A 14,579-nucleotide genomic window follows, 5' to 3' on the forward strand; every position below is an offset into this window, starting at 1 on the left:
TCAGCAGCACTGAGCCCTTCCCCAGGGTCCACCATGACCAACCAACAGGCATTTTCAGTGCATGCTTCCAAGGGGAAAGCCTACAGGAAGCAGCGAGGCATCCTTACTCTGCTTTAGAAAACTTGAAAAAAAATTACAAGGGGAAAGGGAAAAGCCAGCATTAGCAAAGCCCATCCATAACAAATTTCTCCCAGAGCTGAGGGGAAACACAATATGATTCAATAACAAAGCAAACTGAGCTCCACATTTTTTGCAGTACTTTCCAGAGTATCTGCATGTAAAGGATCTGACCTGTCAGGCCTCTCTGCCAGATGTTTCTTGTTCCTTTTGTAGCAGAGGTGGGCGAGAACAAGCAGAGCTCATCTCTCAGGTCAGAGCAGCCCGCATTGGGACGCCGGTATTCCCCCTTGCCTGCCTCAGAGCTTGGCACTGGAGAGAGCCAAAGTGCTGCGAGTAAAGAAGTTTTGTGTTACACTGAGCTTAATTAATTGTGCTCTGCTCCAAAGGTCTGTTTTAAAGCACATTTCTGACCATTGTTCAGTGGAGAGTTCAGGAGAAGACTGCACAAAACAGAGTGCTGTACATCACAGAATCCAAGCACTCCACAAACAGAAGTTTGGATAACAAGCTGTGCCACAGCATCGGGCAGGAATCCTGTGTGCCATGCAAAACGAAGCTGCGAGGAAAGCCAGGTTCACCTGTGTTCCTGGGGGGATTTGTATCTGTAGGATGAAGCCCCCACAAGAGCAGGGTCCCCAGCAGCTCCACCATTCCATCTCCATCACACAGTATCTGCACCTTCTGCTCTGCCACCCAAACCACAGCCCCCAGTGCTGCTGCTCTGGGTGAAGTTGCGGGTTTGGCACTGCCTTGGGGCCAACACAGGAACCCAAATAGAATAACATTCTTTTCTTGATTATTCTTAATGCTCTCACTGGATGAGCATGGCACAGAAGTGCTGGGTTCAGTCCAACATGTGTGATTCTGCTCTCACAGCTGCCTAATATTGTTTCCATGAAGACACTTTGAACATCACATTACAAACAAATAAATAAATAAAAAGAACAAAGCCAGAGGTTATCTGCTAAATACACAGCGGATAAAGCATGCTAAAAGCCAAAAAACATGTGAATTGACATCTAAGTACTTCCAGACTGTGACTCTGTGGTCTTGCCTAATCTTAATGTCAGAAAATGATTTATTTTCCAGCAAGTTTTATTTTGCAGGGCTCAGAAGCACATCGGGGTCTTTTTTTTTTTTTAAGTTGTCCAAGTTATTGACTTTTTTACCTCTAAAAAAGTATTTTTTAAAAAAGGAAGGACAGTTGCTCTTGCCACAAAGAAGGCTGAGGCATCTCAGGCTGCACTGAGAGCACTGCCAGCTGAGAGCAGCTCGAGGTGACCCTGCCCCTCTGCTCAGCACCATTGAGGCCACGCCTGGGGTGCTGGGTCTGATGCTGAGCCCCTGGTGCACGGCAGATATGGGCACTCTGGGAAGAGCCCAGCAAAAGGCAGCCACGATGCTGCAGAGCCTGGAGCAGTGCTGCAGTGGGAAGAGGCTGAGAGCAGGGACTGCTCGGCCCAGAAGGATGTCAGCATGCATAGGTACCCAGCAGGCACGGCTGGGACACAGGGAGGCCGAGATGCCTGGGCTTTTGTGGCAGTAAAAGATCACTTTAGTTCAGATGCAGGAGAAGGGATGGTTCTGGCAGGATGCAGCCACAGGTTATTCCTCCTGCTCTCAGCTTTCAGTGTTAAATGAGTAAGTGTTGCCTTCCACGGCTGCACTAAGGGATGTGGCCTCTGCTTGAAGAAGAGAAGGTAAGAACTACCCCCAAGGTGGCTCTAAATGCACTGTCCCGGGTCAAACGCCAGGCAGTGTGCAGAAAAAAAAACTAAGCTTCTGTAAGACGACATACTTGCTCCTTCTAGCGAGTAACTACTGCCTCTGCTCTGTTAAAAAGTAAAGAAAACTGCATAAACCATTCTCAAATTCAGATGAAAGTCTTCTGTGACTAAAAGTAATATTTACTAGGAGCAAAGCTGGTGTCTGCAGATTTCTTTTCCAAGTGCTTTGAACAGAAACAACACTTTATAAACATACCGGGAAGCGTTTAAACTTCAGCCAGGGAGAAATGCTTCATTTCATAAATTAACATTGGGATGACAGCGGAATAGTTCAGCATGACAAAGGAGCATCATATGGGCCTTTTGATGAAGACCAGTTTACTGCAACAAGCTTCCAGTTGATAATTTCTATACAAGACCATGTTGAATATATCATGTTACAGAGAGCCAGGCTTGCTTTGGAAATAATTATCCAAGTATCAACAGCACAAGGACAGCACTGGGGGGAGGGGAAATAAAAAAAAAAAAAAAGAAGAGACGTTTTCTCTTCATATCATGAAAAATGTTGGAAAGCATGAAAATTAGAGGCAAACACTGTTGTAGAAATAAGAGAAACATCGCTCAGATTTCCAAGCAGAGCTGTCGAGCATGTGGTTTAGGAACTGCTGAAAGAATTAAGGGCACATTCCTTTCCACTTGAGTCAACAGTTCTCTTCATATAAAAAAACTGACAGTAAGCTTACTGTTGTGGAAAACGAACATACTTACTAGCTTTTAATAGAGAGTTACTAGCTTCTATGAGAAAACTGTCAGCCAGTGCTCACTGCCCAATGAAGTTCTACTCATAAAAAATACATCTGAATCATTATTGGCCCAACTATTTACTTGTTCCAATCATGCAACAAGAGCTATTGCTGGTATCCTGACCTAAGTAAAAGGTTATTCATGCAGTGGCAATGTGTCTTACCAGGTCTGAAGAGGAAGCTTGTGGCTCTGTAACTCTGACCCCACATCAGCCCAGCAGTACCAGAAGACAGCCCTGCAGGATGCTAGCAGTTCATTCCTGATGACCCAACACCGCCCACAGCTCGCAGCCCATGGTAGACCAAGGCTCCCACCAAGCTGTGTAGTGAGGAACAGAGTGAGCTCACATGATCTGCTCCACCACCTGCTAGGCTTTGGTGGTCAGCATGGACTAGCTGAGGCTCAGGCTCAAAACATCTGTAGATGCATCTGTAGATCACAGATTCACCATACAGGAAGCGCTCATTGCACATCATTCTCTTCCTCACCCATAGATTCAGGGAGCCCCGGGAGCACCCGGCCACGTGCAGCCTGCTGGCACCAGGGCCTTTGGTTACAACGGAGCACGTTCTCCCAAGCATCTCCACATCACACGCCCAAGTCAGCAATGCAGCACCACTCACTGCTGGAACACAAGGCAAGCATGGGAGCTTAAAACGTGGGCCACACCATAAAGAAAAAGTATGTCTAATTACAGAATGGAAAAAAAATAAAAAAGGAACTAGTAATTAAAAGCTGCATCCACCCCTTACAGAAGGGTTATTAGGGAAGGGGGGAAGCACAGTGGCAGAGCATTATGCCTATAACTAAAGAAGTGCAAAGCAGACATTACCAGGCTCTTGGCAAACAGGCACTGCTGCCTGCTGACACCGAGCTCAGGTGTGTGCCCCAACCCCACAGCTGCCTGAGAGCCTTCCTGCAGAGAAGATGCTGCCTGAGCAGGCCCATTGCTACACGTACATGTCATGGAATATTGCAGTGTGCAGAAGGGGCGGGAGGGCCTTGGAACCGCCTGGCCTTGGGCAGAGCAGCCCTGAGCACAGCCGTGGGGAGCCGAGCTCGGGAACATCCACTTCAGCAGTTCTGGGAAAGTTAAATCAGCAGCTGAGCCAGCCTGGCCTTCCGCTGCTATTGCACTTCATTAATTGTTCTTCCAGCTCCCATTCCTGAAGGCACAAGTTTGCCTGCTTCTTCCTTCACTCTCTGTCACCTTCAGAGCTCCTTAATCAAAAATTCAGCGATTTCTCCCCATGTCAGAAGAGCTTCTACACCCCACTGAAAGATGCAGATAGGATGGAGGCCTCCCACCCTCCCTGCCAGCTCCGGGGGCTATGCCCAGCCCCTGCCCTTCCCCACCTTGCAGGGCTACAGCACTCTTAAATGCAACTCAGACAGAGACAGCATCTGGAAGGGTGGGTGTCTGACCAGGCAGCTGCTGGTTGAGAGGCTATATTGTGAGTGAAACATGCTATATCACTCGTCTGGAGTTTGTTTCCCTTTAGTAAATAAAAGTTCAGCTACACTGCGAATGATACTTGCTACTTTTTTCATCAGAGGGTGAAGTCACGTTTACACTGTCACATGCAATGTTAAGCATCGCCAGCTTTCTGAAGACATTATTTCGTTTTAGCATGATAATGAACTTTTTCTTTTGGTTTTGAACTGTATCCACTTAAGGACTTAATAAGACAGAGCTTTAGACTCTTCATGCATCACCCTTTGATTTCTGAGCTCCAGCCAAGGAACAAACAGAAAAGCACTTTAGTGGCTGCCAAGCTGCTTCCAAATGCTCTCTGTTCCACATCTCCAATAGAAAACTAATAAATAACATGATGTAGCACCAGGCTGAGCGCAGGGGTGCTGAGCTGCAGAGCCCAACTCCTCCCAGCAGATCTCTGCCTGGCCCAGCCATGCCATACACCGCGCAGCAGAGCACCCACTGCTCCGTGCACCCTGCTCAGGGCTGCTGCTGCTCTCTCCCCTTCCCTGCAGGACTGGGGCAGCAGGAGCTTTTGTGCCAACTGCAGTGGTGGATGGGATGGGGCAGTGTTGTAAAACAAAGTACAAACTGTCTTGTACTTTGATCGTACACCCACGTGCCTCAAATTTTAGCACAGCGGTGACATTCTATAAGAGGTTTCTAATGGAAGAAAATCGTTTTGGAGTAGTTTGCAACATTCATCCTTGGAGACCGTTTTGCATTCAGCAGTGGAAAGGTCAGCTGAACTGACTTATGGTTCTGACACAAACCAACAGAAACATACGGCTAAGTCAGAAATATACAGCATGTTTCCAAAACAAATGAAACATAATCACAGTCACTCAGGAGACAGTAGGAAACCTCCATCTTCCACCAGCCTGCTCTTGCCCTAAATACACGCAAATACAGAAATCTTTCATTCCAGCTCACACCCTTAAGGGCTCCCCAGCTCCTTCATTTCTTCATTAAGCAAAGTATCATCAAGGTAATCAGCACAGTACCAACAGCCTCCTCTGCTCCCCTAATACACATCCACAGAAGTTAGCACTGGGGGACCTGGTGTGCATAGGAAATACCTCCAGCTAGCAGCACGTGCTCATGGGACAAAGCCCAGCTCCAAGTGTGCCTTAGAGAAAGCACTGTCTAAAACTATACCAAAAATAGTAATACACTGGTAAATATATGCTGTTAAAATTGAAGTCCATAAACTTCTTCTGATGTATCAGATCAGTCTTTCAGTTCAGGACTTGAGTGAATGTTATTCAGATAAAAACAATTTGTTATGGACTTCTGAGCCCCAGGAACACAAATCTATGTACTTTCCTATAAATTCACAGCTCAGAGCTGAAACAAAGCTCAGAGTGAAATGCCTTTAGTCATGTAATCACCTTTAAAATCCCACCTTTCCTCTTAAGCAACAAAGCAATGGTGTGATCCAGGCAGTAAAGGAGTTTGTTACTTTTACTGAATTGATTGGGAATTACACTGATAACTCCATCAGCAGCATGAGCCTGGCAGCCTCCTCTCTGTACACCCACCTTACACACTCACCCACACCATCCTCCAAGTCCCATCATACAGCCCCACATTGCACAGAGCTCCTTTCTACACTTAAGCACACCTTAGACATCCGTACCCAGTCAGGAACACAGCACCAGCCACTGCTGGCACACAAGTGAAGCATGGGAGCTTAAACCATAGGCCATGCCATGGAGAGAAAAAAAGCTGCACAGCACTGCCCCGCGCTCCAGCTGAGCACAGAACACAGCTTGACAAGTCTGCTCAGATGTTTGCACTGCAGCCTTTGGAAGGAGCCTTGGTTTTTCTCCCTGGGGCGATCCATTTTAAAGCAGAACACAAACTTCTCAAATCTAATCAACAACAACATAACTTTTATTATTGTTTAAATGCCGGTCTGCAACAATCAAGGCAGAGTTCATAACAGGTCATTGGAGAGCTATTGCAAGGACCTCAGCAGCACAGCACTCAAACAGCTCCTGCCCAGGACAGCATTATTAAGATGGAACTGTGAAGATCCATTAAGATGGATCTCAGCACCCAAGACAAGCAGAGATCACTGCTCAGCTACAGCCTCATGACCCTAGTATGAAAATTAAAACAATAGAAGGTGTTATTATACGAGATTCAAATTGATTGAATGGAGCACAGAATAACACGGGGTCTTAACCAAGCCAAGGGTCTCAGCCTATGCTTATCTGACAGTAGTCCCTGTAGGTTTTGTGCTCAGGAAGTCTGAGTCATCAGATTCATCCTTCTAACATCTGAAAATAATGAAGATCTCTGGCTAATTAGAAATGCTGGCAAATAGAGAGCAGAATCTACCCACTCTTCAGAAGAGAGGCTGCAGTTGAGGACTGAAAAAAACAGTACACATGACCTCGAATCACCCCACTTTCAAAGTTTCAATTTACTTCTAACCAGGAAATCAGACACAGTTCAGAAATGCTCATCTGTGTGCAGCTCTGAAAGAAGCAGGTCTCATTTCTGTTAGCAGAGCAGTACCCGCTCACCTGGGGAGGAGGGCAGCAGGTGTGTCCTTCTTTGTTATAGAGGCAGTTAAGGGACAAAATGAGGACACGGAACAGGGCCATCCTCACACAGAGTTCACTGCTTCTTAGCACGTAATGAGCAAAGATAACCCATGCCTTGTATCAGTGCTGCAAGGTTTTGGTTTGCAGGTAGGTTTAGGAGTCCCATTAATCCATTGCCAGAACAGCCCCCATCACCATGGCACTGCAGCATTAGGTTACACAGGCTCACAGATGTGTAGGTAACACTGCTCTTTGAATTCACTTCGTTGTTACTTAAGAAAGCAGCCAACCACACCTAGCAACTGTCACAGCATTAACAACAACATCTGCTATTGAGCAACTTTGCCATCCTGATTGTCACCAATATATGATGTCATTAATGATTATCTACTTAATCTCGGGTATGTGTGATATATTCACTATACTTCCGCATTTCATATTTTGTAAGTCAGTCTGTAGTGCCACTCTTACACTGCGATGAGGTACAGTCTTCCCCTTAACATTATAACAAGAATAATACTTTCTTTTTTAAAGCTGATTAATTACTTTGCTATCTCCAGGAGTGAGCGTGTACTGCCCGGCGGGTGCTGAATGCCTCCTGGTGGTGAAGCACTCTCAGTTCAGTGGCCACGTTTCCAGGTAACACTTCTGAACCACCACGCACAGCACAGTAAGTTGAGCACCTCCAGCCCCAACCCAGCGTGCACCTCCAGGGTCTGCAGAAGGCAGCGGAGGAGGCACAGCAGGCTGTGCTGGCAGGACTTCAGGGTAGGAATCTATTCAGGCAAAGAACTGGAGCGAGGAGGCTCATCTGTGACAAGGCAGGCAGGAACCCATGTCATGCCCAGCTCCCTGCTCCGCGGGGCTGCGCAGAGCCCAGCACTTCTTGGACATACTCAGTGTGTTCTTTCTGCAATGCCTCGGCGAGCCAAAAGAGACAGGAGATGCGTGTGCTGGGGAGAACGAAGCTTTGGCAGCAGAAAGTCACTGCTCTCCAGGGACTACAGAGGGGTGGGGATGGTCCTCCAACCTGCCAGCGTTCCTCAGTGCGCAGACACACACGTTTGGAACCACGCAGCTCACGTTCAGCAATGAACAAAACCGAGACAAAGCCGTGCATGAGTTGGCATAAGTATGGGAAAATGGGTGAACTTCTCCAAATTCAAAGCTCAGTCACACTGCCTACACACCATAAAATACTTTTCATCAAACAATTGATGCATGACAAAGTTACTGGTAAAGCGCAATAAGGAAATACAAGCCCAACTGTAAAACATGAATGGCAAGTGCCAGAACAAGAGGAGTTAAATCCCCTACTTAAAGGCACCTACTCATGGGGTTTGTGGCACAAAAGTTCCTCGGTATTCTTATTGTCACTTTTTTCCCCCTCAATTGCACAGGCAGCAGGGTACTAATATATCCAAGTTGCTCACGCTGAAACATTCCTTCCCAGAGCACGGAGCCATGACATTACAAGTGTTTTACCACGCTAAGAATTAAATAAAATATTTCTATCACTCCAGTGCCTTTAATAAAAACTATTAAATTAATTAGAAAGGAAAGAAATCCTGCTGCCTAATCCCATGCATGTAAATCAATTAGGCATCCTCACAGCAGAAAGGAACACACGTAGACCCTTCAGAAGCTGATTTCAATATTGCTTTTTAAATCCAAGTGGTTAAAAATCACTCCTGGCTGATATATGAGATTAGCATCCTGTCTGCACCTGCAGTATTACTTTAGCAGGAGAATCTGCATTTCAGCTCATCTGCTCGAATGTGTTTGCAGGTTAACAGCTCTGCTCACAAGGTGGTCTAAACAGAGACTGAAGATCTCATCATAGGTCACATTTAATTACACGGTTTGAGGATATGTTTCCGCAATGAGGATACCAGATTTTCGTAAGGCATGGGGAGCTCTAAACAAGCTTTTCCTGTTTAAAATATAAAAAGTGATGGATAGACTCTTTTTTATGTCTATCTCTAATAACCATGCATGTGAAAGAGAAAGGTGCTTCTGACTGGGCAAGAGACAGACCTTTCTCAATGTGGTTGGTTGCTGCCCATATGCCTGTACCAGAGGCACCAAGCAGCAGCTTTTTGATGCACCCGCCAGCACCATGGCTGATTTATCAGGCTCTGTGTCAGACAAGATGGTAGGAGTTCAAAAGCTGCAGTCAGTGGGTGTCCTGCCCAGACCCAGTGCAGATGTCAGTAACAGCCCTCCCCGACCCGAAAAGATTAATCACCTCTTGACTTCACATGTGAGGATCCAGAGACACCGCTCAGCCACCATCACACAGAGCCTCCAGCAGCCACATCCAGGACCAGAGGAGGCCACATCTATCCCAACTGCTGCTGAAATGCCTGACCGTGTCCAGCTGCAGCCTGTTGGTTTGTTGGTTTGTAGGTTTGTCACATCCCAGGTGCAGCCTGTTAGCACGGCAGGGCTGGGCAGCACACAGTGACCCTTCTGCTGCAGTTCTGTGGAGAAAGAAATGTGAATATAACGTTTTACATTAATTAATTTTTAATTTGATGGCAATTTTACAGCCAGTGCCGTTAGAACAGGAATGGGAATCAAAACAAAAAGATCTGGTAGCATCTCCTGAGCCACTTCAACACCAGTGCTATGTTATATCACAGCACAGAGCCTTCTCCCAGCTCCCAGCTAGGGCACAAAGCATGCTGTGCACCTGGAGCAGTGCCTCAGCAGAGCCAGGCATGGTTCCTCGTGGGCCCGTTTCTCCATCAGCACACTGCAGTCCTGCAGGAAGACCAGTGTCTGCGTGACATCCAGAGATGTTCTGGGAATGTGGTGTTCCATTCCTGCCTGAGCAGCTCATTTTTTCTGGGTGAGACTGTCACTTGGCCCAACACTGGCACGCCCTGCGATGGATGGGCAGCACCCTCAGCTCACAGCAGTGACACCACTCAGCACTTTCCAAAGCAGCACATGGAGCTTTCGCGGGCTCACATTGGTGCCAGAGAGCAGAGGCTTTCTCCTCAAACAGAAAGCACTGTGCCCAGCTGGCTGCAGTCAGCCCCAGCTAACTCTGCTCTCCAGCAAACTGCTTGCCCTGCTCAGATGCTGCCTGATAGTGTTGTGTAGGACCAATTTTTTAGTGCAGCTGTTAGCTGTTTTACTTCAGATACTATTCTCTGTCATGGGGCATTCTAAGCAGGAGATGAAAGCAGGTCTAAGCAGGAGTCTTCCTATCCTCTGTTAAGATTTTTACATTGCTGTAGTTTCACTGAAGTCATCCTTACTTCTGTAATGGGAACAGAGAGAGAAGCAGGAGTGGGAGCTGGACCAGCCAACCTGAGATGCACTCTGAGGTCAGCCCCATGAGTCTGAGAGTTAACGAGGCCATTAACTTAAATAGGGGTAAAAGTGAACTGTGACAGGATTGTTGTCAGGGGATTTTGCCCCAGGGAAATGGGAATGGAATCTGTTTTCCCATGACCAGCTGCTTGCTCTCTCCACACTAATAGAAACATTAATTGAAGCCTTAGCAGCATTCAGTGTTCAGACTGCATACCTGACTGTTTTTACTTAAAGGAATGAGAAAAACTCAATCCTTGATCCCTGTATTCCTCAGTCATATTGCCTGGCTCCTTGCAGAGCTGTATGTAGCACAGCAGTGCACAAAGCAGACGTGACTTGCAGTTCCCGTACTATTTACACAAACACCCAAGCAATTTAAAAACGCTGATTGTGTTTGCAGAATCAATGGGTGCTTCACTGGGAGCTTGTCCAGTTCATCACAATAAAGCTGAAGTGCCTGAGCATGGCCTCGAGCCACAGAAGAACTGTACCTTAGTGTGTTATTTTGAAGATCCCCACCGCGGCACTCTCGGGGCTGTGGGATTTGTTTCAAGACTGTCCAACAACCCACTGAGTCAGCCCTTACCAAAGCCTTGTGATGCTTCTGTTGGTTGCTCTGTTTGTAACCTCTATTTCAGTCGGGAGAAAAAGCTTCAAAGTTTGCTTAAAGGAACTGATTTAGGGCACAAGCTTCCCTCGAATGCCAGAGTTCTTTGTGGTTCTGATCCTGGAGGTATTGTGGTCACGTCTAAACTCTGCAGTATTTGCTTTGGAAAATATGGTAGGACTGCCTAAAGTCTTGTGGAGAGTGTATGCCCTGTGGGTCTACCTGAACTTTCCCTTAATGTCTGAGCACTTGAATTCATCAAATATTGAATTGGAATTTTCTTCACAATCTTTCAAGCACAATTTACTCAATTTCATGAGCACTCAGCCCTGGGAGCGAAGATGTGCACCTATCTGCAACGCATCATCAGTGTGCTCCACTGCTCGCATGAGATCCTGACACTGGAGAGCAGTCTGGAGCAGGTATGGTTAGGTACAGGGAACGTGAGAAACTAAAAATATGTCCTACAGAGAGTGCTGCATAACCCTGTGCTCAGCGGATGTGCCATTACTCCACACTGGATTCAGTTTTTGGGTAGATTTGGACACCATACCTTTCTGTGGACTTTCCTTTTCCAACTTGAGTTTAGAACAATCTATTCCTAAAGAAGCTGACATGCTGCTCTATCATTTATTTTGTTTTGCTTGGGATTACTTCCATGTTTAAGAAAACTCTAAGACGATCCAGTTCTGAAAAATGAGACACATGATCCGGAACCACGCAGTGAATTGGCACAGAAGACACTAGAATAATTTGGCCTGCAACAAGCTGTGAAAAAAAAAAAAGGCAGAACGTGAAAACATTTCACAAATGACCTTTAAGGAGAACTGCACAACAGGGAGAGGTGGGTTAGCAAAAGGTGGAACGGAGTGAGGCAGAACAGGAATGCTGTGGGATGGGAACTGAGGCACGGGGAGCAGCCGTGTTCAGGGCAGCTGATCAGAGAGGCAGAGGTTCATCCACTCCATATATCATTTGATTTTGTGACGGCATTCCCCAGAACCTGAGCCACACTGGGTTGGTTCATTCACTCTGACAAAGATGATAACGAAAGTGCTCATCAAAAAAGTAAGAAGAAGAAAAAAAATTGAAAAGCAGAATAGGAGCATCCGGTGATGCACTCTGTTAGAGCGTGTGTTTGAAAGGTCTGTGCACGTCTGACTTTGTAGGACTGCCATTCCCCAAGGGTGCAGGGTTCTCAGTAATGCTGACACGTAATAAAGTGAGCAGTTTGGTTCCAGGGCCTTCTCCTTGGCTTTGATGCTGTCTTTCCTTGAAAAAGATCTCAGAACCAAAATCTGGAGGGATGATTCTACACTGACACACTGAACTGATGTCCAAGAGAGCTGGCTCGTGCCCTGCTCTACTGCAGATGTCCACGTGCCCTGCAGTGCTCACCCACATAGCAGCTGCTCCTCCCCCAGCCCCTGCGGGCTCAGCTGTGCCTCCCCCCACCCCACTGCAACCAACAGCTCTGCAGGGCGTGCAGCAGCACGGGAAGCACGGCAGCACAAGGACAGAGCAAACAGCACCCGTGGACGGGAGCTGACAGCATCCGAGAGGAGAAAACCCACACAAAGTGGAATTGCAGAACGCTGCCTTTCCTCCTTCCTCGTGCAAATTAAGTCATATATGGTAGGAAATGAACTGGAAATTGTATTCTAAGTTTGGTTTGTGTAATTTGCTTTGAAAGCCCATCTCCAAAGCACTTTCTTCATAGCTCTCCCCAGCGCTACTGCGTTTACACTCAACCACAATTTCTTGCCAAAATATAGTTTCAGTTAACAAAAAGCTCCCTTGATTCTCCCAGTAATGAATTCCATCTAAAGAAATGAATTGGCCAGCAAAACAGAAAGAGCAGCATGGGTTTGTAGAACCACGGTGTTTTTTGCAAGGCAGCCCCGTTCAATCACAGCCGCATTATAATGGAAAATATTCCACATGTACTGCACAGCCCTATGGAAGGGAACTCTGTGGGCTGTGGTAATCGAATACTGTGTTTCTCAGAAGCAGAGTAAGAGTTCTGTCTACAATGCACATAGTGATCCACGGATGAATACCCTTTTCTTCAAGCTTTGATACAGCATGCGGTGTGTTTTACATATATGCATTTAATTTTAATGCAATTCTTCAAGTTTATGTTGTTGGGTAATGTACTCAGAAGAAACTTCAGTCCGTCTTCTACCACATACCATGGAGACACACAAAGCACTTGTAAGCATCTTTTACATCGTGCTCACACAAAACACAACACCAGAGCATGTTGCTCTGGACCTGACCTCAACAACCCCAAAGAACAAAGCAGCTCATGAAAGGACTTGAGCATTGCCCTTCAGAGTGGAGTTAAGCTTTAGCAGGATGTCCAACTGTAGACCTGCAGTGCTTTTCTTATCAGTCAGGGTCGGTGGATAGGGCAGAGCGGTCTCTAGTGTTCCTCCTGGCTCTCAGGGCAGTGCCTAAAAAAATCAGCAAATAATGTAATGGTGGAGCTCAGCAGAGCTGTGCTGTCGTTCTGGAGGTCTCAGGCAGCACAAGGAGCTCACTGCATCCTGACCGGATCCATGCTGAATCACATGAGATCCCCCTGCACATTTCACAGGGGCCACCACTGCTGTGATAATGCAGGAGGCCATCACATCACGGGGAGGTGTAAATCGGTTCATCCCCACCTCACACAGGTTGGTTATCCTTGTAGAATACTGATATATCAATATTTCTCTGATACAAATATTAACTCCATGGTAAGATCAGAAACCTCTGTGGGAAACATCCTGGCTGAAGAAGCTCACTGCATTCTGCTCACCTGGACAATGTGCCTGCAGGTCCTCGGCAGCTCCTTGCTGCCAGCATTGCTCCATCACCAGCAGCGTCCTGCATCCTTCTTCAGACACGCCTTGAAAACAGTCCTCCTCTGATCCTCAAAACTGCAGAAAATACATACAGTGGTGGGTGAGACTGTCAGGAGCTGTTAGGCAGATCTACTTATGAACTCACACAAAGGACTGAATATTTATCTGCAAGGAAGCAGCAGCTGTCTGTACTCAGCACCAACCTCTCCGGAGCGACGCTTAGTGACTTTTGGTTTGTGTAGCTCCTTAGAGAGATACTCTGGTAGGAGTTTAGCAACTGTATCACACACAAGCACCGGTAATCCTTTTGCAGGCAGATGAACTGCGACACTTCTGCCAAAGAACAGGAGCTTCACGCGGCGTTGCTGCAGTACTTGTTCTCTCCAGCACCACGGATTCTTCACTAATTTGGACACGGTAGCAAAAGCGTAATGCGGACGGAGCCGTCTGAGAGGCGGCCGAGCGGTCCGGCCCGCGTGTCCCACCCCGAGCGCTGAAACTCAGCGGCTGTCCGCTGCCCCGGGGCAAATCAGGGGCTGAGAGGGAACCTCCAGCCCGGTGGGTTTTGCTGGCAGACGGGATGGTGTTGGAAGATACCGACATTAAGGCACTGAGAAAGGGGTAAGAGGCCACGGGGCCTCCGGTGCCGCCCCACGATGTGTACCCTCAAAGGTCCTAACTCAACTCTGTGCCAGACTTCCTTCGGGTTAGAGGGCTGGCATTGAACTTCACGGAACAGCGACTGCATAAAGACGTAGTCATTTAGCAACAATTAAGGCAGCTTTTAAAATGTAACTGTAAGGTCCCGCAGCTCGCGGGTCGGGCGGCGATGCCTTAACGTCCCCTTTCGACTCCAGCATGCCATCGCCAAGCACCGTTCAGCGAAACCCGAAGGGACGAAGTACCGGCGGAGGAGCACCGTTCCCCGCGAGGCCGATGGGAGCGCGCGGTGTCACCGGCGGCTGCCGGGGGAGAACACGGGGGAGCGGTCGTTCCCCGATGCCCGAACGGAGGCGGCGGAGGAGCGCTCCGCGGAGCCGCGGGGGTCCGAGCCCGGAGTCCCCAGCGCTGCGCCGAGCACAGCCCGGGGCCCCGTCCCCCACCCTCCGGCAG

General features: G+C 47.6%; 1 protein-coding gene across 1 annotated transcript in view; it reads left to right on the forward strand.

The window, feature by feature from the left end:
• SERP1 (stress associated endoplasmic reticulum protein 1) overlaps positions 1-14,579 on the forward strand; it is a 312,396-nt gene that overhangs the window by 115,411 nt on the left and 182,406 nt on the right. The window lies entirely within an intron of this gene.

This window comes from Cyrtonyx montezumae, unplaced genomic scaffold (assembly GCF_038088225.1).
Source record: "Cyrtonyx montezumae isolate F1298 unplaced genomic scaffold, pur_monq_1.0 scaffold_5, whole genome shotgun sequence".
Lineage (NCBI taxonomy): Eukaryota > Metazoa > Chordata > Aves > Galliformes > Odontophoridae > Cyrtonyx > Cyrtonyx montezumae.